Below are 23420 nucleotides of genomic sequence, written 5' to 3'. Positions count from 1 at the left end.
TCAGGACCCAGTCCACTACACCAGTCCTGCAGGACATCTCACTCAGTCATGGGTGTTCTCCATCTACTGAGTGTTTCAGCAGTCTGCTGGGCAATTTGGCTAGTTCATCGAGCCAGGGGCATGTTGACCAGAGTGATGGTCAACCCATATTGACCTCTCTTCATTGGCTTCCTGTTAATTCTAGAATAGAATTTAAAATTCTTCTTCTTACTTATAAGGTTTTGAATAATCAGGTCCCATCTTATCTTAGGGACCTCATAGTACCATATCACCCCAATAGAGCGCTTCGCTCTCAGACTGCAGGCTTACTTGTAGTTCCTAGGGTTTGTAAGAGTAGAATGGGAGGCAGAGCCTTCAGCTTTCAGCTCTCCTCTGGAACCAGCTCCCAATTCGGATCAGGGAGACAGACACCCTCTCTGCTTTTAAGATTAGGCTTAAAACTTTCCTTTTTGCTAAAGCTTATAGTTAGGGCTGGATCAGGTGACCCGGAACCATCCCTTAGTTATGCTGCTATAGACTTAGAATGCTGGGGGGTTCCCATGATGCACTGTTTCTTTCTCTTTTTACTCTGTATGCACCACTCTGCATTTAATCATTAGTGATTGATCTCTGCTCCCCTCCACAGCATGTCTTTTTCCTGGTTCTCTCCCTCAGCCCCAACCAGTCCCAGCAGAAGACTGCCCCTCCCTGAGCCTGGTTCTGCTGGAGGTTTCTTCCTGTTAAAAGGGAGTTTTTCCTTCCCACTGTCACCAAGTGCTTGCTCACAGGGGGTCGTTTTGACCATTGGGGTTTTTCCGTAATTATTGTATGGCTTTGCCTTACAGTATAAAGCACCTTGGGGCAACTGTTTGTTGTGATTTGGCACTATATAAATAAAACTGATTTGATTTGATGGTCAGTGAATGTCACATGTGTGACATGTCACACATGTGTCATGTCAGTGAATGTCACATATGAGACGTCAGTGAATGCTGATATGTCACATGTGTGACATGTCACGTGTGACATGTCACACATGTGATATGACATGTGTGACATATCATGTGTGACATGTCACACTGTCATATGTGACATTCACTGACATGTGTGACATGTCAGTGAATGCTGATATGTCACACTTGACATTCACGAATGAATGTCACATGTGTGACATATCTTACAGTGCCAGTATGTTATGGTACCAGTATGTTAGTACCGTTATTATTGCTATGAGTAGTTGTAGAATTACATACAGGTTTTTGAAAAGTGTGTGAATTTGTGTGGTGTAGTTCAGATACAGTCTTTGGTTATAAACATTGGTGTTTTCCTACATTTTAAACACAGTACTGATTAAATAAAATGAAGTTCCTAAAACAATACTTGTTCTGAATATAATCCTCTGGCAGTCAGGAGGAATGAAACGGAAAGAGAGTTACGTATGTAACTACAGTTCAATGAATTTTAGTACAGCTCCAAAAAACATTTAAGATCCCAAATCCCCAAAAAGGTCCTGAAGGTCAAGGTTGGTCGAACTGAGGTCTTTAATATCTTAACAAATTCAAACATATGTATATATATATATATATATATATATATATATATATATATATATATATATATATATATATATATGTGTGTGTGTGTGTGTGTGTGTGTGTGTGTATGTATTATTTCTACCAGTCATATAGAGCATTTCATCAGTCCATATTCATATACATATATTACATCTTGAACATTTTATATGCATTTCAGTACATATGGAGCCATGAGTCCATATTCACATATATCTCACACCATACGGTCCTGCCACTCCACTGCCCCTGCAGGCGAATTGAAATATGTGCATAGGTAATCCCTCTGGGTCCTTGCATCGTGTGTGTCTCTGTTCCTGGGTTCATTGGTAGGGGGCACTTCCCGCATTCCCAGTTCCTCTCTCCAAGACGTCTTGATGATATTGTGTTCCTCATCCTCGTGGTCAACCTCTGCAGGATGCAGCACAGGATACCTGATCCTCATCAAGTTGAGCAGCACCACTGCAGCCTCAGTTATATCTCTGATTGTCTCAGGATCCTGTTCCAGGGTGCCCAGGAAGCAGCGAAAGCGCTTCGCAAGGATGCCAAAGGCGTTTTCCACCACACGCCTTCCACGGGAAATCCGGTAGTTGTAGATCAGGTTTTCCCTAGACATCCCTCGTCTGCTGTATGGCTTCATGAGGTAGGGGCGCATGGCAAAGGCGTCATCCCCTAGGATAAAGTAAGGAATGTCACGGCCCTGTGGATCATTTGGCAAAGGGCATGGTGGTGGAAGTCCAATGCTGTTGTCTTCCAGTACATCTGCCAGCTCTGACTCATTGTATATTTGGGCATCTGACATATGTCCCACTCCACTGATCTCGATCCACATGAAGCAGTATCGAGCATCCACCAAGGCCAGGAGTGGAATGCTGAAGAAGCCCTTGTAGTTCCTATACTCTGACCCAGAATTTACAGGTTTGGCGATGGCGATGTGCTTGCCATCTATGACACCTACTGCATGGGGCACGTTCCATCTGTGCTCAAACTCTTCAGCTGTGGCCTGCCACTCATCTGGAGTTACTGGAAGAGCAAATACTTCATCCTTGTAGGCATCTACGATAGCTTTGCAGACCTCAGGAACCATTAAGTTTATAGATGACTTGCTGCACCTGAAGGCATATGCCAGCGAGGCATAGCTGTCTCCATTTGCCAGGTACCGCAAGGTGAGAGGCAGCTTCAGGCCAGGTTGCAGAGATAATCTCCAGCCAGTGTCCTTTCGTTGAATAGAGGGGCGTATCCTTTGCAAGATTTCATCAAAGAGCTCTGGAGGCTTCCTCAGGTAGTTCTTGAAGGTATCAACATTAGTGAGACGGAGTTCCCTGGAGATGAAAGTGGAGTGACCAAAGTGCTGTCTCCTCCTCTGTCTGAGCCAGTCTTGCACCCAGATTCTTCTGGTCCTCCTGCGCATGACAGCATGAGCTTCCTGCAGTCTGGCTGTCCCCGCCTCCTCCTCCTCCTTTCTGCATAACTCTATAGCATAGAGCCCAACTACACAAGCAATGATGAAGTTCTTTTTCTGCTGTGGATTTATCGGGGAGTTGACGAGCAATCTGGAGCGGCGTGAAGTCATCAGCTGACGGTAGAATATGTGTGGTGTGTGGAGACAATTCACCAAATTCACAACATTCCTGACAGATTGTGACAGGACGTAACACTGCGCTGCTGCACGCAACACAGCGGGACAACATTCTTGACCGTGCGTAATGGCTCGTAATAATTCTCCAGTGACACATGCCATTAATCCTAACACGTCTTAACAGGTCCTAACAGTTCTTGGGGGCACCTGATGCTTCTGCACCTAATCAACACATTCGTGATCAGCGGCCACGAATGTATACTTAGTGGCATTCGTGACTTGTCGTCGTTATGTGTAAACGTAGCATTAGGTTTAAAACTCCAGCTTTTGTGGCTTCTGTTTGTTCTTCTCTACAAGGGTCAAGACAGAAGTGAGACTACCAGAGCAAGAATTTTAGCTGAGGAAGCTTCTGTGATTTGAAGCGAAATGTCCTCGCATCAAGTAACCCAGTCCAGTCGGAGATTCAAGCTTCTCTACTATGGAAACCACCTGGACAACTGAGAGCCTTCACAGAAACACAAATACATGTATATTTTGTTAATGTCAAGTTGTCATAATAAGGATATCCCAAGCAAATTTAATGTCAAGTTGTCATTTGAAAGACATTATCTGGTAATGTCACTTTGATTAATCTCAAGTTGTCATAATAAGGACATCCCCAGCAAATTTAATGTCAAGTTGTCATGACAAAGACAATTTCTGGTCATATCACTTTGATTAATGTCAAGGTGTCACAATAAGGACATCACAAACAAATTTAATGTCAAGTTGTCATGACAAAGACAACTTCTGGTAATGCCACTTTGATTAATGTCAAGTTGTCATAATCAAGACAACCCAAAAATGTCAACTTGTCATGACAAAAACTGAATGACACCTTATGACAGCAGTCATAAACATTTATGACATTGACATAATGTTTATGACACATTCATGACTGTGTCATGGAACAGTTATGACAGTGTCATGTCACGATTATGACAGTACCTTCAAGTAAAGTGTTACCTAATGATTACTCTTATAAATTCAGTAAACACACTACATATCCTCAGAACTTGTGAAAAAAATTACTGTATTCCCCTGAATGCAGCATGAAAAGACAGCATAAGTACTCAAATGACTATCCAGTAGTGACTTTGTTTACTCTCACAATGACTGTGGAGAACATGAAAAGAAACAGTATAACTTTGTTCATTTCATTACTATCTGTCATACGTAAGTCAAACACCTGAAGTAACTTGCTTTAATAACTGTACCGCAATATTAAAACTCTGTGTGTGTATGTGTGTATTTGTGCATGCACATGCAGTGTTGCCACAGTTACTTTAAATAAGTAATCTGATTCCTGATTACTCCTTGAAAAGGTAACTTAGTTACTTTAGTAATTACTCAGTTTTAAAAGTAACTAAGTTAGATTACTAGTTACTAGGGATGAGCGAGTACACCACTATCTGTATCATAATCTGTTCAAACATCTAAATTATCTGTAGCTGAATTTGGAGTGGGGGGCTAAACAGCCCATCTCCTTTGCGATGGGCTGGAGAGCATGCACAGCACGCACATTGACAGGTTGACCCAGCTGAAATGGACCTTCAGGTGGACACACAGCAGGCGATCTGAATGTCACGTATGTCTGACAGAACAGGCGTGTCAGGCCGGACATGCGTGTGGGCCCAACCTGGCACACGTGTCCTGTGAATGGCGCACCACAGGTGACAAGCCAACAGTGTGACAAACACGCCACTTTCAGTCATGTATCAGCAAAAACACACCGTAACAAATGCTGTTTGGTCAGTTATTACAGCGAAAATTAAAGACGACAAAAACCTCCTCTTCTATGCATCATCAGCTCTTTACGCTCCCATTATAAGATAGAGACTGTAGCGAAGTGGTAAAGTTTTCCGTCTGTTAATCAGAGCTTTTGAAAATTGATGTGCAGCTGTATGCCCAACACGGTTTATCCCCACTTGGATGCAGCTGCCCAAGAGCAGCTGTCTCTCCATGCTTTTCGACACCTGAGATGCTGTAGCAGCATGTCTGCCTGGCTATGCCTCAATCCCTCACCGAGATGCTGCACAAAGCTGAATGGACTGAGATGGTGCTCTCCACCCAACCTACACAACCATGGGTGCCTGTTCCATGACCACTCATCGGAATAGCATACTATGATTAGGAGGAAGAAGCCGAAGGGGTCCACCGAGCCATGCCACCACCACTGCAGTTCCAGGGTGGGCCTCCACACTCCCAGCGGCCGGCCCACTCAGCTGATTGCTGCTACCAGTGAGACAAAGCTAGTCACATCACACAAAACTGCCCAGCACCTGCCCCGAAAGCCAAGGGGGTGGGAAAGTACTGTGGAGTGATCTAGTGAGGAGACCACCATTCCAGCCTCTATCCCCCCTCCAAGGCAGATGCACACTGGTGGTCCATTGTGGCCACGCCAATGGACAGTACCTGAACTGCCAACTGGAGGGTCAAACCTGCCAGGCATTGATAGATATGGGGTTCCACCATCTCTTTGGTGACACCAGGCACCCTCCCTGACACTGCCAACCTGCTTTCCATGGTTTAGAACCCCACCAACACCCAGCTGATGATGGTAACTGGTGAAAAAAGTTAGCAGGGGCAGATGGAGGCTACTGACAGTCCAAGCTGGCCCCCGGGGGGTGGTGCACAAGTTTTGGCTTGCCAATATCCAGGACCCATGTATCATCGGCCCGGACCTGCTGAGCTGCTGGGGTGCTCAGGTTGATGTGCTGGGGAGCACTGTCACCCTTGGCAGGGAGACTGTGGCACTCCAATCAGGGTAGAGGGGGGTGAACCGAACAAAGAGGCTCTGTCAGTCAGCTGTACCCCAGCAGGTGCCAAGTCCCCATGCCCAAAAGCATAACACCAGCAGCATAGCACAGTCACAGCCTGCCCCAGCACCACCCACAGAGCCACCAGTCACTGCATCTGCTGAGACAACCGAGGCCATACACCAGCTTTGCCAGTGTAGCAGTGACAGCCTTGACCCTGAGCAGCACCACCAGCTGAAATGTCTCCAAAATGACTACAGGGATATTTTTGCTGCCAGAGATGAGGACTGCAGGCAGATAGGACTGGTCCAGCACACCATCGACACTGGAAAAGCTCAACCCATCCGCCTGCATCCCCATCAGCTGGCCCTCTCAAGATGGCATGTGTTAGAGGAAAATATCTGTGAAATGCTCGCAGCCGGGGTGATTGAGTGGTAGGGGTAAGGAAGAAGAATGGCACTTGGTGGTTTTGTGTGGATTACCTTTGCCTCAGTGCAGTCACCAAGAAGAACTCCTACTCTCTCCCTCACATTGAGGATGCCCTTGATTACACCGCTGGGTCCACCTAGTTCAGCTCCCTTGATCTCCGCAGTGGCTAATGGCAGGTAGAGCTGGCCCCTGAGGCAAGGCCCAAAACTGTCTTCACCCTCGGACAAGGGCTGTGGCAGCTTTGCATCATGCCATTTGGACTCTGAAATGCATCGGCAATGTTTGAGTGGCTGATGGAGAGAGTACTGGCCAACATGCCCCTGAGTTATTGTGTGGTGTATCTTGACAACCTGCTGGTGCATGCCACTGAGTTCAACAGAGCTCTGTCATACCTGGGTGAGGTCTTCACTGCCATCTGCCAGGCCAGGCTGTTGCTGAACCTGGCAAAGTGTCACCTGCTGTCCAGAGAGACTAAGTTCCTGGGCCATGTTGTCAGTGCTAGAGGGGTTGCTATGAACCTGGCAAAGGTGGTTGCAGTCCAAACTTGGCCAATACCTGCAATTGTCAGTGAGCTTCGGAGGTTCCTAGGACCCGGCTTCGTACTGCCAGTGGTTCTTCCAAGATGTCCTCAGCATTGCCAGCCCACTGCACCACCTCAATGACAAGGGCCAGCATTTCCGCTGGAACCGCAAGTGCACAGCAGCCTACACCCAACTCAAGAGAGCTTTCACTGAAGCACCAGTCTTGGTGTATCCCATTGCTCAGCAGCCATTCATCATGGACACAGATGCCAGCAAATTCAGTGTTGGAGCCGTACTCTCCCAGCAGGGGGAAGGCAGGAAGAATGTGGTGGCTTACTTCCGTCAAGCGCTGAGCAGTGTCACCCACCGACAGCTACTGGCAGTGGTCTTGGCCCTGCGGCAGTTCTGGCTTTAATTCCTTGGGAGCCACTTCCTTCTCTGCACCAACCATGCCTCACTCACCTGGCTCCTGAACTTCAAGAACTCTGAAGGCCAGGTGGCTCATTTGCTGGAGGCTCTTCAGGGGTACGACTTTGAGATCCAGCATCAGGTGGGGTGACTTCATGGCAACACTGATGCCCTCTCATGCCATCCATGTGCAGCAGTGGAGTGTCGTTACTGCTGCAAGAAGAACAGAGCCAGGTGGCAGTGAAGGGAAAGGATGGTTCACACTGACCACCGAGCAGCTGAAGAAACAGCAGGAGGCTTATGTGACACCTAGCATTGGTGAAGGGCTGGTTGGAGGTGGGGCAGTGCCCCAAGTGGGCAGAGGTGGCAGCCCTGGGACCTGAGGTGAAGGCTTATCACATGCAGTGGGGACCTTTGAAGTCCATAGTACAGTAATGTACCGGAGGTGGTAGGCGCCTTGGCAGGGGAACAACCTAGTGCAGCTGCTGGTCCCCCACACCCTGCATCCCCACATTCTTCAAGTTGTCCATGGCTTGTGGGGGTGGTGCACTATGGGAATGCCAAGACCTTCCACCGCCTCTGGAGCTAGTTTTATTTGCCAGGCTGTTGGTGAGATGTGGAGCTATACTGCCCAGAAGGGGCTGACAAAGCACTCCCATGCCCCATTGCAGCAGTACTTGGTGGGGGCCCCAATGAAGAGGGTAGGAGTGGACATCCTTGGGCCCTTTCCGATCACTGACTCTGGCAACTACTATGTTCTGGTGGCCATGGATTATTTCACAAAATGGTCAGAACCATATGCAGTTCCAGATCAGAGTGCCACTGCCACAGTAGAGAAGCTGGTGGAAAAGATGTTCACCCATTTTGGAGTTCCTGATGAGCTCCACAGCAACCAGGGGTGGAACTTTGAGACCCATGTTTTTGGTGAAATCTGCCAGAGGTAGCGGTGAGCAAAAGAAGAACAACTCCACTCCACCCACAAACTGACGGGTTGGAGGAACAGTTCAACTGCACCTATTTTCACCAGATAACATCAGACTGATGTCGTCACCTGCCCCTGGTCCTGTGGTTCTGTCGGTCCACTGTTTAAGCCCTTTTTAAAAGCATCCACAGTCTGTGGTGCCCTTAGATGGTTATGAAGAGCGTTCCACAAAATGGGAGCAGCTGAGCAGAAGGCGGAGTCACCCACAGTTCAAAGCCTTGTCCTTTGAGGCTGGAGGAGGTTGGCATGTCCAGAGCGGAGATGGCATGGGGAGGAATGGGAGGAGCAGTGCCATAGAGGCACTGGTGGGACAGCAGGGAGATTTTAATTTCAATCCTGTACTGGACAGGAAGCCAGTGAAGGCATTAAAGGAAGGGTGCGATGTGATCGTACTTTTGCACTCTTATCAGGATCCTGGCAACACTGTTCTGGATGTATTGCAGCTACTGGATGTTCTTACTGGAGATCCGTTGAAAAGTGCATTACAGTCGTTCAGTTTGGAGGAGACAAAGGTATGGACAAGCTTTTCAGCGTCCGAGAAGGTGAGTGTAGGGCAGAGTTTTGCAATGTTCCTGAGGTGGAGGAAGGAGGTCTTACGTAAGTGCTTTATGTGAGCCTCAAAGGTCAGGTTTGGGTCCATTCTGACACTGAGGTTAGTGAGTCAAGATGAAAGGTGGATGTCGTGACCAGCGAAGGTGATGCTAGTGATGGTGGAAGACCGGGTTGAGTATAGGGTGCTAATAACAATGGTTTCCATTTTTGGGCTGTTTAACTGCAGGAAGTTAGTTGTCCTCCAGGCAGGTAGAAAGTGTGGATAAGGGCAGAGCTGCAGAGGCGGTTGGGTTGGTTTTAATGTAGAGTTGGGTGCCATCAGTGTAGCAATGGAATGATACTCCATGTCGACTGATGACACGGTCAAGGGGAGGCATGTATAAAGTGAAAAATGCGGGGCCAAGGACCGATCCTTGATGGACACTACAAGTGACAGAGTGCATGTCTGTCTTAGCTCCTCCCAAGGACACATACTCCGTTCTGTCTGTGAGGTAAGATGTGAACTTTGCCAGGGTAGAGACAGAGAGTCTGATGGAGAAGCAGAGGCGGTGTGAAAGGATGCGGTGGTCAATGGTGTCAAAGGCTGTGGTGAGTTCAAGAAGAATAAGAAGTGATGGTGAGGGAGCATCAGCCGTCATCAGCAGGTCATTAGTGACCCTGACCAGAGCAATTGCTGTGCTGTGAAACCAGACTGGAATTTCTTATATAAACTGTTGGATTTGAGATGGTTGTGCAGTTGGGCGGGCACTACCTTTTCCAACACCTTTGATAGGAAAAGAAGGTTGGAAATGGGACGGTAGCTGGCATATACCTGGTGGTCAAAGGCTAGGCTTTTTGAGAAGTGGCTTGATGACTGCAGTTTTCAGGGCATCGGGGACATGGCCGGCATGAAGGGAATGATTAATGATTTTGTTGCTGATGTGATTTATTGCAGAGGAGTAGGTTTATATCAGGGCTGAGGGAAATGGGTCCAGGGCACAGATGGAGGGTTTCATTTTCCCCAAGATGTCTTCCATTTCTCGCTATGCGGTGTCCATGAAACAACAGAGGGGCTGAGTAGTTTCGGACTGAGGGTCAATGGTTGGAACTAGGGGTGCGGGCGGGGAGCAGAAGGACACTCGAAAGAAGAGAGCGGATGTTGTTTACTTTTGTTCTGAAGAGCAATTGTTGAAGCTTTTGCACCGCTCCTGCATATTGTCTGAGTGTACAATAAATTTAGTGGACAGAAACGTGATAAATATTTCACTTTAAAAAAAGTAACATCTGCTTCAGAATACTAAAAACAAATAGAAGCTGTTCTTGCCACGTTTTATGTTTGTACCATTATTTGAAGCATTCTCCTCAAAATCAGCAGTTAGCTGCTCTCTCTGAGGGGTCAGAGTCAAAGATCAACAATCTGGATCACAGCTCATCAATCCAGATCACACTCTAACAGTGAGTGCTCAGGATCCAAATCCTGATTATCATCGGGATCTGGAGGATGAAAACATCTTCTTGGATGGGATGCTAAGCATTGGAATTTGGTTTGGAGCTTCATTTAAATTAAAGGGGGTCTCTTGGTCTTTGGCAGCTGTACTGTATGTGATTTACAAAGTCATCTTCTACAACCCCAATTCCAGTGAAGTTGGGACATTGTGTAAAATGTAAATAAAAACAGAATACAATGATTTGCAAATCCTTTGCAACCTATATTGAATTGAATACACCACAAAAACAAGATATTTAATGTTCAAACTGATAAACGACATTGTTTTTGTGCAAATATTTGCTCATTTTGAAATGGATTCAAAAAAGCTGGGACAGTGGTATGTTTACCACTGTGTTACATCACCTTTCCTTCTAACAACACTCAATAAGTGTATGGGAACTGAGGACACTAATTGTTGAAGCTTTGTAGGTGGAATTCTTTCCCATTCTTGCTTGATGTACAACTTCAGGCATTTCTGGATGTTGTTGATTTATGGCTTTTGCTTTGCATGGTAGTTTTAACTTGCACTTGTAGATGTAGCGACGAACTGTGTTAACTGACAATGGTTTTCTGAAGTGTTCCTGAGCCCACGCGGTAAGATCCTTTACACAATGATGTCAGTTTTTAATGTGGTGTAGCCTGAGGGATCGAAGGTCACGGGCATTCAATGTTGGTTTTCGGCCTTGCTGCTTACGTGTAGAAAGTTCTCCAGATTCCCAGATTATATTATGGACTGCAGATGATGGAATCCCTAAATTCCTTGCAACTGAACGTTGAGAAACATTGTTCTTAAACTGTTGGGCTATTTTTTCACGCAGGTGTTCACAACGTGGTGATCCTCGCCCCATCTTTGCTTGTGAACGGCTGAGACTTTTGGGGATGCTCCTACCCAGTCATGCGTGTCCTCAGTTCCCAAACACTTATTGAGTGTTGTTAGAAGGAAAGGTGATATAACACAGTGGTAAAGATACTACTGTCCCAGCTTTTTGAAACATGTTGCAGGCATCCATTTCAAAATGAGCAAATATTTGCACAAAACAATAAAGTTTATCAGTTTGAACATTAAATGTCTTTGTGGTGTATTCAATTGAATATAGGTTGAAGAGGATTTGAAAATTATAGTATTTTGTTTTTATTTACATTTTACACAACATCCCAACTTCATTGGAATTGGGGTTGTAGTTACATTCTCTTGTAAAGGTCACTTAACTTGCAAACACACAGTGACCCAGGAGACAACACACATAAAACAAAAACAAACAAAACAGCTTGTTGTCTCTTAACAAGTGTTTGATTGTAATTGCTTTGCAAAAGCTCAGCATGTTTTTTTTTTCACAATGTTAATAAGCTCTTCTCATGTGTGATTACAGTACACTGTACCGTTTATGTCAACACAAGCAGCTAATTATCACTGTGTGCTCTGCAAACGCTGAGAGTTTCATTTCATTCCATCCAGTCTGTCATTCAGTCTGTCACGTTAACCATCATCACAACTTCAGTCTTTTTGGACCAAACATTACTGATGAGTCAACCTATTGTCTGACATGTTCATTATTTTACTCTGACTGAAACTCAGATGAATGAAATCCAGTTTTGTCTTTGGTATAAAAGCAGCTGTGTGTTTATCTAGAGTCCACTAATTTAATTCAATAAACTGTAAACACTGGATTCATTAGGACCAATTTATCAAGTTCTGCTGCTGCTATCACTGCTGGGAAACATTTCTTTGGTTAGTCTATTTGATCTTAAAATAATGAAACAAAACATCTCATGAAAGAAATCTGATCATGAAATAATAATAATAAAAAAAAAATGAGTGAATTGATCATTCAGTGATTTTGGCTCCTCTAGTGGGTAACTCAGACCACCATGTGGAGAACACACAAGATTTTGTGAACAAGATCAAGGACCTGCAGCTGGAGGCAGATGAAACTATGGTGTCATTTGATGTGACATCGTTGTTCACCTGCATCCCCACCACTGAGGCCGTCTCAGCTGTGAGGCAGAGACTGCTGGAGGATGTGTCTCTACTTGAAAGGACCAAACTCACACCAGACCACATCTGCCAACTCTTGGAGATCTGTCTTAACACCACGTATTTCCTGTTTAGGGGGAATTACTACAGGCAGATCCATGGTTGTGCGATGGGGTCTCTGGTATCCCCCATTGTGGCCAATCTGTACATGGAGCGAGTGGAGAAGAGAGCCTTAACATCGTTCATGTCTTTCACGGGCATCTCTCCCAGTCACTGGTTCAGATATGTCGATGACACATGGGTTAAAATCAAGCAACAGGAGGTCGAGGACTTTACAGAACACATCAACTCGGTGGATTCCAATATCAAGTCCAAACGTGAGGATGCCAGAAACAACCATTTAGCCTTCTTGGACTGTGATGTTACGATTGGAGAAAACAGGCAGCTCCAGACAGGGGTTTACAGAAAACCCACTCACACTGACCAATATCTGCTCTTTGGCTCAAACCACCCCCTTGAACACAAGCTCGGGGTGATCAGGACTCTTCAAGACAGAGCCCTACAGGTGCCCACAACTGCAGAGGGAAGGGCTAAAGAACAACAACTTGTACAGAAAGCCCTCACAGTATGTGGGTATCCACGATGGTCCCTGGACAAAGTGCAGAAGTCCCAGAAAACAAAGAGACCAGATAGATAGGAGACGGAGACGAGAAGAAGAGGAGTGTCTCTCCCTTATTTAGCAGGAGTAGGGGAAAAACTACAGGGGATCTTCAGACAGCACAAAATTCCAGTTTACTTTAAACTGGTTAACACCTTGAGACAGAAATTAGTTCACCCTAAGGACAGGATCCCTAGTTACAAACAGAGCAATGTAGTGTATTCTATCAGATGTCAGGAAAACTGTAATGAACACTACATAGGTGAGACTAAGCAACCTTTACACAAAAGGCTATACCAGCACTGCAGAGAGGGCGCCAGTGGACCTCAGTCTGCAGTTCATCTCCACCTGAAAGACACTAACCACACGTTTGAGGACAAGGAAGTTAAAATCTTAGCCAGAGAGAAGAAATGGTTTGAGAGAGGTGTCAAGGAAGCATTCTTTCTAAAACAGTTGAAACCCAGGAGGGGTCTCAGACACGCTTTGTCCCCTTTTTACAATGGGGTACTCAGGTCAAAGGAGTTTCAGTCTTTTGTTCATGGTAATGAGTCATTCACGTCATCAGGAGAGCCGTCAAGGGAGCCATCAGGAGAGACTTCCGTCCCATCATTAGGAGGGACAGCTGCCCTGTCATTAGGAGGGTGCTAACTAGAGCACAATAGGTGCTAATTAGATCTATTGTTTAGTCACTAGCCTGTAGCAGTCGGCCTCTCGGTAGGAGGGGTCTGGTTAGGTTAAAAACTCCAGCTTTTGTTGGCTTCTGTTTTATTCTTCTCTACAAGATTCAAGACGGAAGTCAGACTACCAGAGCAAGAATTTTAGCTGAGGAAGCTTCTGCGATTTGAAGCAAAATGTCCTCACGTCAAGCAACCCAGTCCAGTCGAAGATTCAAGCTTCTCTACTATGGAAACCACCTGGACAACTGAGAGCCTACACAGAAACATGCATGGGTAATATTTTTTTTTATTTATGACTGACTTGTTAATGGCATTAATGAGTGAGTGTAATGATAGAATGACACGTAGATCTCCAGCACGCTGTTTGTCTTGTTACGGTTAGGGGTCCAGACAGGACCGGACCAGTACTTGGCAATGGACTTAAATGCAAGGGAGCAAGAAACAGGATGACAACTTGAAGGAGAATGTCAACTAAGAGTTCAAGGACCAGGACCAGGTGGAACGCTTGCCTCTGAAACCAGAAACTATGGAGAGTAAAGACACACAAGGTGAGTCAATGCACTCATAACGCTGGAGCCTCAAAACAATCACAGATCATAAAAGGGTTAATACAGGTTGTTTCAGAGTTCATGAAATAAAGTTATCTTCTTAAGAAAAGCAGTTCACTGTTCAGCAATTGTTCATAGTTCATAAGTTGTATCCAAAGCTCAGAGATCAAGTGTTGCGTGTTGAAGTGCAGCACCAATTAAGCAGGACTTGATACAGCTGGGCTGGGTACTTCAGTTGTTTAATATCAGAGTTCATGCAGTTCTTAAACAGAGTTCTTGGAATAGTTCTTTATCATAGGACAGTCACAAACAGGACCAGTGAGAATGGGATCCCACTGAGACGAATAAGAACTTAACTGGCATTTAGTCAAGATGCGCTCCATGCTGGGAGCTCAGGAGTTCCCAAAGTGATGTTGTTGTGCAGGTAGTTAGTGCCAGAATCAAGGTCTGCTTGGGAGCCATACTGGAATTGTCTGGAACATCAGGAAAAGACAGTTCATTCTCATGTGGGAATTAGAGGGGGAGGCCAGTGTTACCTGAGCTTAAGCTACGGAAAGCTTTGGTGTCTTGAGCACAAAGCTGGAAGACGTGGTCAAGGTCACAAGGTGGCAATCAGGTTTGGTCCTCCTGGTATCTGTCTGGATCATAGACGAGGCATCAGAAGTTGGCAAGGCAAAACGAGGAAAGCAAGGCAACAGACAGCAAAGGCGATGCAACATGTAAATATTTGGCTTCGTTCTTGGAAGAATCCAGCAATCAAAGAACAGAAAGTCTGGGTTTAAAGTCTGAAGTACCACACATTTTGTCTCTAAGGCCTATATTACCCCCTATTATGAATTAGTTATTTTTTATTCATTTTTACTGTGCAAAATTGTCAAAACCTTGGTGTTTGTTCAGGGCCTGCAGCTTTGAATGCACAGATCATGGGCATTGTGTTGTGGACACTGGACTGCCTTTGTCTGCCTCCCTTTCCTGTCTGTTTTTAACCTTGTGTGTAGTTTGTTAGTTTTCCCCCAGATGACGCACTCAGCTGATGAACACCTGCTGCTCATCATTGACATACACCCGATGTTCATGAGCGGCTCATCAGCAGTGGATTACTTAAACCCAGGCTTTCAGCTCATTCACTGCCAGATTCTTGCATTACATCCTGAACGTGAATCTTCCATGACCTTGATCTCGTCTTTGCTGCCATTTCCATGCACTCTGACATCTGAGCTCTCCGCAGCGCATTCCAAGGTAACCTGGCCAACTCTAATTTCCACATTAGAGCTCGTTGATGTTTTTGGTGTTTCCAGATACTCTCCTGTGCAGCTTCCTGTAGCTTTGAATGCATAGGTCATGAGCAGTGGTTCCAATGGTGTCTTCCCAGTTGTTTTTTTTGGAGGGGGGCGAGTGACAGTTCCTGCTGTCCCACACATTATATGCCTGTAAAGCCTGTATGACCCCCTATTATAAATTAGTTATTTTTTATATTTTACCCTACAAAATGGTCAAAACATTGGTTCTTGTCAGGGCCTGTGGGTTTGTATGCACAGACCATGAGCACTGGCTCCAGTGGTGTCTGCCAGGTTGTTTCTTACAGGGATGATAGTACCTGAAGTCCCACATCTATCTGTAAGGCCTGTATTATTTACCCCCGTTAAAGTAGTATAAGTCTGTGCCGAAGTGTAAGACAGCTTTGTTGCTTCTTGTTTCAGGCAAAAGATGGAACCAATTGCCAACCTCAAGAGAAGTCATCCTTGCATGTCATACTCACTATGTATAATTTGTCAAGAAAGCAGCCGTACTAAGGATACTGGTACACTTTTCAGTCAGACAGAGCAGGGTCTTAAGTCTATTCGAGAGGCAACTGAGCTGGGGCAGAAATTGAGACACTATGAGTTTTGGTTCGCTGTGGAGAAACTTTCATCATTCTTTGCCGATAAATCAGAAAATACCCCTGAACTTAAATGGCACAAATTATGTAACGGCTAAGTGGATCCATGCCATATGATTGGTGTTTTGTATGTCACATGACATGGATTAATTCATCCCATTTGTGTTGCATTGCATTTATAGTGCAGTTTGGTTCCATTTAGAGTGCAAATTTGGTTCCATACATTTGATACTATTGCACTAAGCACGTGTGCACACATGCATACGTACACATGCATGCTCACATGCCCCCACACGTGCTCGTGCACACAAAACAAATCTACTGCACTGTCTGAAGGCTGTTAGCTGGAAGAAAGAATGAAAAGCTGGACTAATGTCTGACATAATTTTTTTTTTTTTCACTGCACTGAGGATGTACTGTTATGTGTCGACGCGGGTTGAGGAGCGGACCTGCGTCAGACGGAACCCAGCGCTAAAAATAACCAGAAAAGCGGTTCCAAAAACAATATATTTATTACACCCACTGTGCATAAAAGGTGTAAAAACAAAAACAGCGTCCCTCTGGTGGAGTGACTGTTGGCACTCTCTCCAGCGCCCGCAAGGATCAAAGCCCGGCGCTCCTGGACTCACTACCACCGCCAAACACCCCCCAGGTGGACACAACAAACCGACTCTCTGTGAAGCAAAGAAGAGGTGAGGTAAGTCAGCAGTTACAACAATATCTTTCAAAAGACACACGCTATCAGCAACACATCCAGGTCTGTATCTTTTTTAACTTTATGCAAATGAGCAGCTTCTCACAACAGGTGGAGGATCACTTATCCGCACGCCACAGCAGTGAGAAGCAAGCTGCACAATTCTCATCACAATTCAAGTATACTGTGTAACAAAACACCAAGTTACTATCAACAATTAATCAAACACTTAATTACCTTTAATGTGTGCTGACAGCATGTGTCCTCACCCTTCCTTGCTTCACGGGCTCGATGTGTCAAACCCAGGCGCGGTCCTCAGCGTCTCACAAACGAACATCACAAGGTCGAGTTCCCGGCAGTTCTGCTTGAATCACACATGACTTAAATGCAGAACGCCATCCAATTATCTGCTTCAGCTGAAAGTCTTCAAGGTTGCATGTGAGCACCCGTCACAGGTGCTACACATGATGTTGATGAGGGTGAGGACTCTTCAGCCAGCACCTTCTCCATAGACAAATCAGTTTCCATGCCACCTGAAGAGCAAAGAAAAGAAAAGAACACCAAAATATCCAGCCACACCCCCCAACACACAACAGTACCCCCCCCATCAACGGGAAGCCTCCCGGCGACCGAACAGACCAGGCCCGAGAACAGCACCTCCCTCCGGGGTCCACGTAGGAAGCAGACAGCACCACGCTCCCAAGGTCCACCACAGACAGCAGGACAGGCACCGCAGCTGGAAGGCCGGCTGGCATCAACAAAAGCCCCAAAACATTCCCCAGTACAATTCAACACACAGAAAAAAAACAGAAAACCCAACCAAAACCTCCCCAGGGGACCGTCCCATCAAACCCCGGGAAGAAAAGAAAAACTCCCAAACGCAAAAACCCAACACAGCCCCACAAACACAATACAAACGTAAATGCATAAAAGAAAAATAACAAACAACCCCCCCAGAATGACCTGCAGAGCCCAACCCCCCCCCCCCCCCCCCCCCCCAGAAGGCCTTCATCGCCAGTTCCAGGAGGAACAGCCAGAACCATAATCCCACAAAGGTCCCCAGCTGTACATGGAGCAAACGGCGCCCCCCAGAGGACCATACCATCAATCCCAGGAGGTACCCTCCCCACAACCCCGGAAGCCCAGACCCGGTCACACTTGGCTAGTTGGCCCCAAGCCAATTCCCCCCCAGAGGACCGTCCCATCAACCCTGGAGGTGGAACCTGGAAGGAAACAGAACAAAATCAAAAATCAACCCCCGGAGGACTACCAAAAACAACCCCGGGGGGATATAAAACGACCATAAACCCTGTTACCCTCCCCGGCACCCCGAAAGACCCCAGGTCCCTCCCAGAGCCCTTTAGCGGCTCAATTTTGGCGAACGGCTCAAAATATTAAGCCGGAGAAGGGAACAGGAAAAAACTAACCCAGCTCCAACCCCAAGGCGCAGCAGAGAACCGGAAATACGTCCGGTGCCCCAACTCGACCATACCCCAGCCTCTTGGGAGGGGTGGAACTACCGAAATGGCGAACGGCAACAGATCAGCCCACCCCTCCGACTGAGGTAAGTCTCCGCTGCACCACACCCCGGCAACACCAATGACGAACGGTACAAAGGCTCACCGAGGCTGGAGTGGAACCGGGCCCTAACCAAACCAAGAAAAACACCTCTAACACCCCCCCCAGGTGCAGAGGTCTTCTGAGAATGCTCAGCGTGACCAACCTGCACCACCCCACAACCCACAAGACAAACGGTCTTGGGGCAAGTGAGGTTGGGGTTAGGGATGTAGAGAAATAAAAAACAACAAAATAAAACGACCCAACAACCCAAACAGAAAATACCTATAAACACAAAAAATTGACAATTAAGTGAGCCCAGGCGGACTTCTAACTGCCTAACAATCACTCCACCAGATACGCCTCTGACTCCCCATACAATTATAACCCCTATTTAAAGAAAACAAAACATTTACCCATGCTAGATTTTTTTTTTTTTTTTTTTTTTTTATGTGTGTTATTTTGCCTGTCCCAGAACACTTGGAGATACGTCACCATTATTTCTCTTGACGCTTACGTGTCGGGGCAATACAGGAATCTCTGCTCGTCCGAGCTGCATGGGCTCGTCAACAGGAGGAGCCAGAGGTCCCGTCGGAGGAGCCTCAGTGGGGCGAAGAAGAGGCGGCCCAGATTTGTGTCGGGGAAAGCCCCGAGACGAAAAAACCCGCTCTGATGGGCGTCCTCTCTTGCGTCCACGCTCCTTCATCCGATCATCTAGACGAATCACCAACGATATTAGCTCATCTAAATCGTTTGGCTCGTCACGGACTGCCGGCTCGTCTTTTAATGACTCATTTATCCCATCTACAAACATTCCTCGTAAAGCTGCGGCGCTCCAACCTGACTGAGCAGAAACCAGAGAACATTGCATCACCGCACAAGGCTCCGGACGACAAACAATCGGTTCGGACGCCGAATCTCTGGGTGACGGAGTTATCTGCACTAGTATCGATGATGCCACAGCTGGAGCAGCAGGAAGCAGAACGGCTTGCGCTGCAAGCTCCGTAACACGGGCGTCTGTTTGTTTAATTTGGTTTGCGAGATGCTGTAATTGCTCCCATATTTTCTCCAAGTGTTCTTGAACTTTTTCGGCAAAAGGAACCGCCTCTGCTGCTGGGTCCATTATGGAATGGCCGGGAACTACTGTTATGTGTTGACGCGGGTTGAGGAGCGGACCTGCGTCAGACGGAACCCAGCGCTAAAAATAACCAGAAGAGCGGTTCCAAAAACAATATATTTATTACACCCACTGTGCATAAAAGGTGTAAAAACAAAAACAGCGTCCCTCTGGTGGAGTGACTGTTGGCACGCTCTCCAGCGCCCGCAAGGATCAAAGCCCGGCGCTCCTGGACTCACTACCACCGCCAAACACCCCCCAGGTGGACACAACAAACTGACTCTCTGTGAAGCAAAGAAGAGGTGAGGTAAGTCAGCAGTTACAACAATATCTTTCAAAAGACACACGCTATCAGCAACACATCCAGGTCTGTATCTTTTTTAACTTTATGCAAATGAGCAGCTTCTCACAACAGGTGGAGGATCACTTATCCGCACGCCACAGCAGTGAGAAGCAAGCTGCACAATTCTCATCACAATTCAAGTATACTGTGTAACAAAACATCAAGTTACTATCAACAATTAATCAAACACTTAATTACCTTTAATGTGTGCTGACAGCATGTGTCCTCACCCTTCCTTGCTTCACGGGCTCGATGTGTCAAACCCAGGCGCGGTCCTCAGCGTCTCACAAACGAACATCACAAGGTCGAGTTCCCGGCAGTTCTGCTTGAATCACACATGACTTAAATGCAGAACGCCATCCAATTATCTGCTTCAGCTGAAAGTCTTCAAGGTTGCATGTGAGCACCCGTCACAGGTGCTACACATGATGTTGATGAGGGTGAGGACTCTTCAGCCAGCACCTTCTCCATAGACAAATCAGTTTCCATGCCACCTGAAGAGCAAAGAAAAGATAAGAACACCAAAATATCCAGCCACACCCCCCAACACACAACATGTACACAGTCTTTTTTTGGTAGTACATGCAAGCACCAACCCTGTCACGTGTGTGCACGCGCGTGGGGGACAACAACACGATAATTTGATTGAGCTAACTGATGCTGCTAATTCTTGTAATACACACACAAAATCCACTCCGCTGTAAGCTGTCTAGATGCATGAAGAGCTGTTCAGATGAAAAGCTGACATGATTTTGGATGGACTGAGGAACTACACAAAGTCTTTTTTTATGGAAGACCGAAGTCAGTGCACAGCATCACTGGACAACATGTCACTATTTGGACTTTAGCAGGAGTGGAACACCAAAATGTAAGTCCCTTTTCTGTTGTTTATAAATTAATAAAATATCAAATGACAAGGATCTATTTTAGCCATTTGGATCGACGGTGCAAGAAGACATATTTGATGAAAAAATATAATGTTGTATGTTTTGAACTTTGACCCTAATTAGTGATCTAATTAAGCATTTGTGCACTTTGCAAATACCAGATTCTTTTTAGCATAAAAATTACCCCTAGAATAGAAAACAGTCATATTTCTTGCTTTTAACCAGTGACATGTTTCAACACTCGGTGTAAATCAAAAGAAATTAGATTTGCACTCCTTGAGTCCTATGACCCTAATTAATGACCTAATTAGGCATCTTTGGGCTCAGCAATCATCAGAATCTTATTTAGCCTGGGATACTATCCTAAAAACACATTTGTTTGCTTTTAACCATTAGGTAGTATAAATAGATGGTGCAAAATAAAGCATTCGCTGAAAAAGAGGAATTTTGCACTCACTGACCTTTGACCCTAATCAGTGACCTTATTAGGGACTTTCTGGCTTGGCAAACCACAAATTCTTATTCAGTATGAAGACTACCCCAGAAATGCATATTTGTTTGCTTTTGGCCAGTCACTCTTATGAATAGATGGTGAAAAATGTTGCATTCCATGAAAAAAAGAAATTTTGCACTCATTGACCTTTGACCCCAATTAGTGCCCTTATTAGGCATTCTGCAGCTTGGCAAACAACAGATTTGTTTTCAGCACAAATAACTACTCTAGAAAGACTTTTTGCTTTTACTCAAAAATGCCTTATACATTTACTTTTTCTGGAAATGGAACAAGTCTAATATTACAAGGACTGCTTTCTTCCACCTGTGAAATATAGCAAAGATTCTTCCCATGTTGTCTATAGCTGATGCTGAGACCCTGATTCATGGATTTGTTTCTTCTAGATTGGACTACTACAATTTCTATTTTCTGGTTTACTGCAGTCCAGCATCAGGGGTCTCCAATTGGTTCAAAATGCTGCTGCCAGACTTTTGACAGGAAGCAGAAAGTTTGATCACATTACACCCATTTTGGCATATCTTCACTGGCATCCTGTTCCTGTGAGATCAGATTTTCAGAAATTATTCATGGACTAGCACCTCCCTACTTAGCGGACCTAATTAAACCCTCCGTACCGGCCCGGGCTTTGCGTTCTCAGAGTGCAGGACTACGTTGTGTCCCTAGGGTGAATAAAAAGTCTGTGGGTCACAGAGCTTTCTCTTATCGTGCGCCTGTTTGTGGAATGATCTCCCTGCATCAATAAAACAATCATATTCTGTAGAGACTTTCAAGACCAGACTTAAGACTCACTTATTTTCCCTTTTGTATGGCTAGCATACTCGCATAGTATGTTACTATGCTTTTTACCCTTTTAAATTAATTTTATTACAAAACACAGCTGGCCGTGGCCTCAACTTTATCTAAAGTCTGGGTCTTTTAGTGAAGCTCAGGGCTAGTATTTCTTCAGGGAAGCATTTCTTCTGTTTTTCTTGTTGCTTCATTAATGAAAAATGTATAAATACTGTATTTGTTGTCTTTCTGTCATCTGATTCTGTTTTTTCTCTGTTTGAGGTGCGGCTCCATCCAGAGATGGGAGTGAGTCTTTTCTTCTGCAGGCCTCCCGTCTTGTGCACCAGCAAAATTTCCCAAAATTTCCTGTATACTCATATTGTGAAGTGTGTTGCAGCATGGCCCAAGCAGAGGGTCACCCCTTTGAGTCTAGTCTGGTTTCTTCCTCAAATCATCAGAGACAGTTTTTCCTTACCACTGTCGCCTGTGTGCTTGTGCCAGGTGTTGGTAAGGTTAGACCTTTTTTGTGTAAATCGCCTTGAGGAAATTTTGTTGTGATTTGGTGCTATAAAAATGAAATGAAATGTGCATTCTTGTGCTTTGGGGGTGGCTTTGGAGGCCGGTCTGAAGGGATGGTTTTGACTTTTACTGGCTTTTCTAGGATCAGTTAATATGCTTTTAATATCCCAGAAAATATCACTGAAGAACAGCAATGAATGAACATTAAATTACAAGACTGAAATGATGGTTCTTGGTCATACATCACACTGACAAAGTGAGGAACCTTTGGGTATAATTTTGATCCTGCATTGTCCTTCGACCTCCACATTAGACATAATGGGCCTCATGTATCAACGTTGCGTACGGCGATATTTGAGCGTATATGGGGTGTACGCCAAAACGGCTGCGCTACTTGGCATTTATCAATGTGGTCGTTGGCGTACGCTGCGCTGAAAATATACACCAGGTCGAGAGGTGGCATAAATTATACACCAAAATGAACCAGCGCTGGAATCCACATAAAAATGAAGATGATCAACATGATAAACAGTGCCATTATACAAATCAATGCATATGTTACATAAATAACACTTTCCTGATTATACTACATAATAATCAATACAAATCCCGCTTTTGCGGGATTGTTATGGAGCACGATCCGTGGCTACAGCACTGACTGCAAAGACAGCGCTGCACGCGCTTTTCTCCAGACTTCGAGCCTGGAGCCAGAGCAGCGCTGAGCTTAACTTCATGTGGTGTGATCATTTTAGACTATGAAATTGATAATTACAACTGTAGTTTCATCATTCCCTTAATTCGCCCGTGCTGCAATCAGGTTTTGTCATCTCCATTCGGTTGTCACAATAAAATAAATACAGAAATACATTTAAAAAATAAATCTGACAGATTAGGCATGTCTTATTAATTGAGCGAGCAAACAGCCACATGTCAAGAATTACTGACATGTGAAAAGAGAATACAGTGGTCCCTCGCTATAACGCCGTTCACCTGTCGT

The 23420-nt window shown here is 45.4% G+C and overlaps 1 long non-coding RNA gene across 1 annotated transcript; it reads left to right on the top strand.

Moving 5' to 3' along the window:
- Window positions 1-685: 685 nt before the first annotated feature.
- Window positions 686-22483, top strand: LOC117501971. Its single transcript, XR_004558147.1, has 3 exons — window positions 686-718; window positions 5162-5164; window positions 22363-22483. It is a non-coding gene; the product is annotated as an uncharacterized LOC117501971 (long non-coding RNA).
- Window positions 22484-23420: the final 937 nt, after the last annotated feature.

This window comes from Thalassophryne amazonica, chromosome 2, assembly GCF_902500255.1.
Source record: "Thalassophryne amazonica chromosome 2, fThaAma1.1, whole genome shotgun sequence".
NCBI lineage: Eukaryota > Metazoa > Chordata > Actinopteri > Batrachoidiformes > Batrachoididae > Thalassophryne > Thalassophryne amazonica.
The sequence above is the reverse complement of the archived record's forward strand: the minus strand, read 5'-3'. Positions and strand labels throughout refer to the sequence as shown.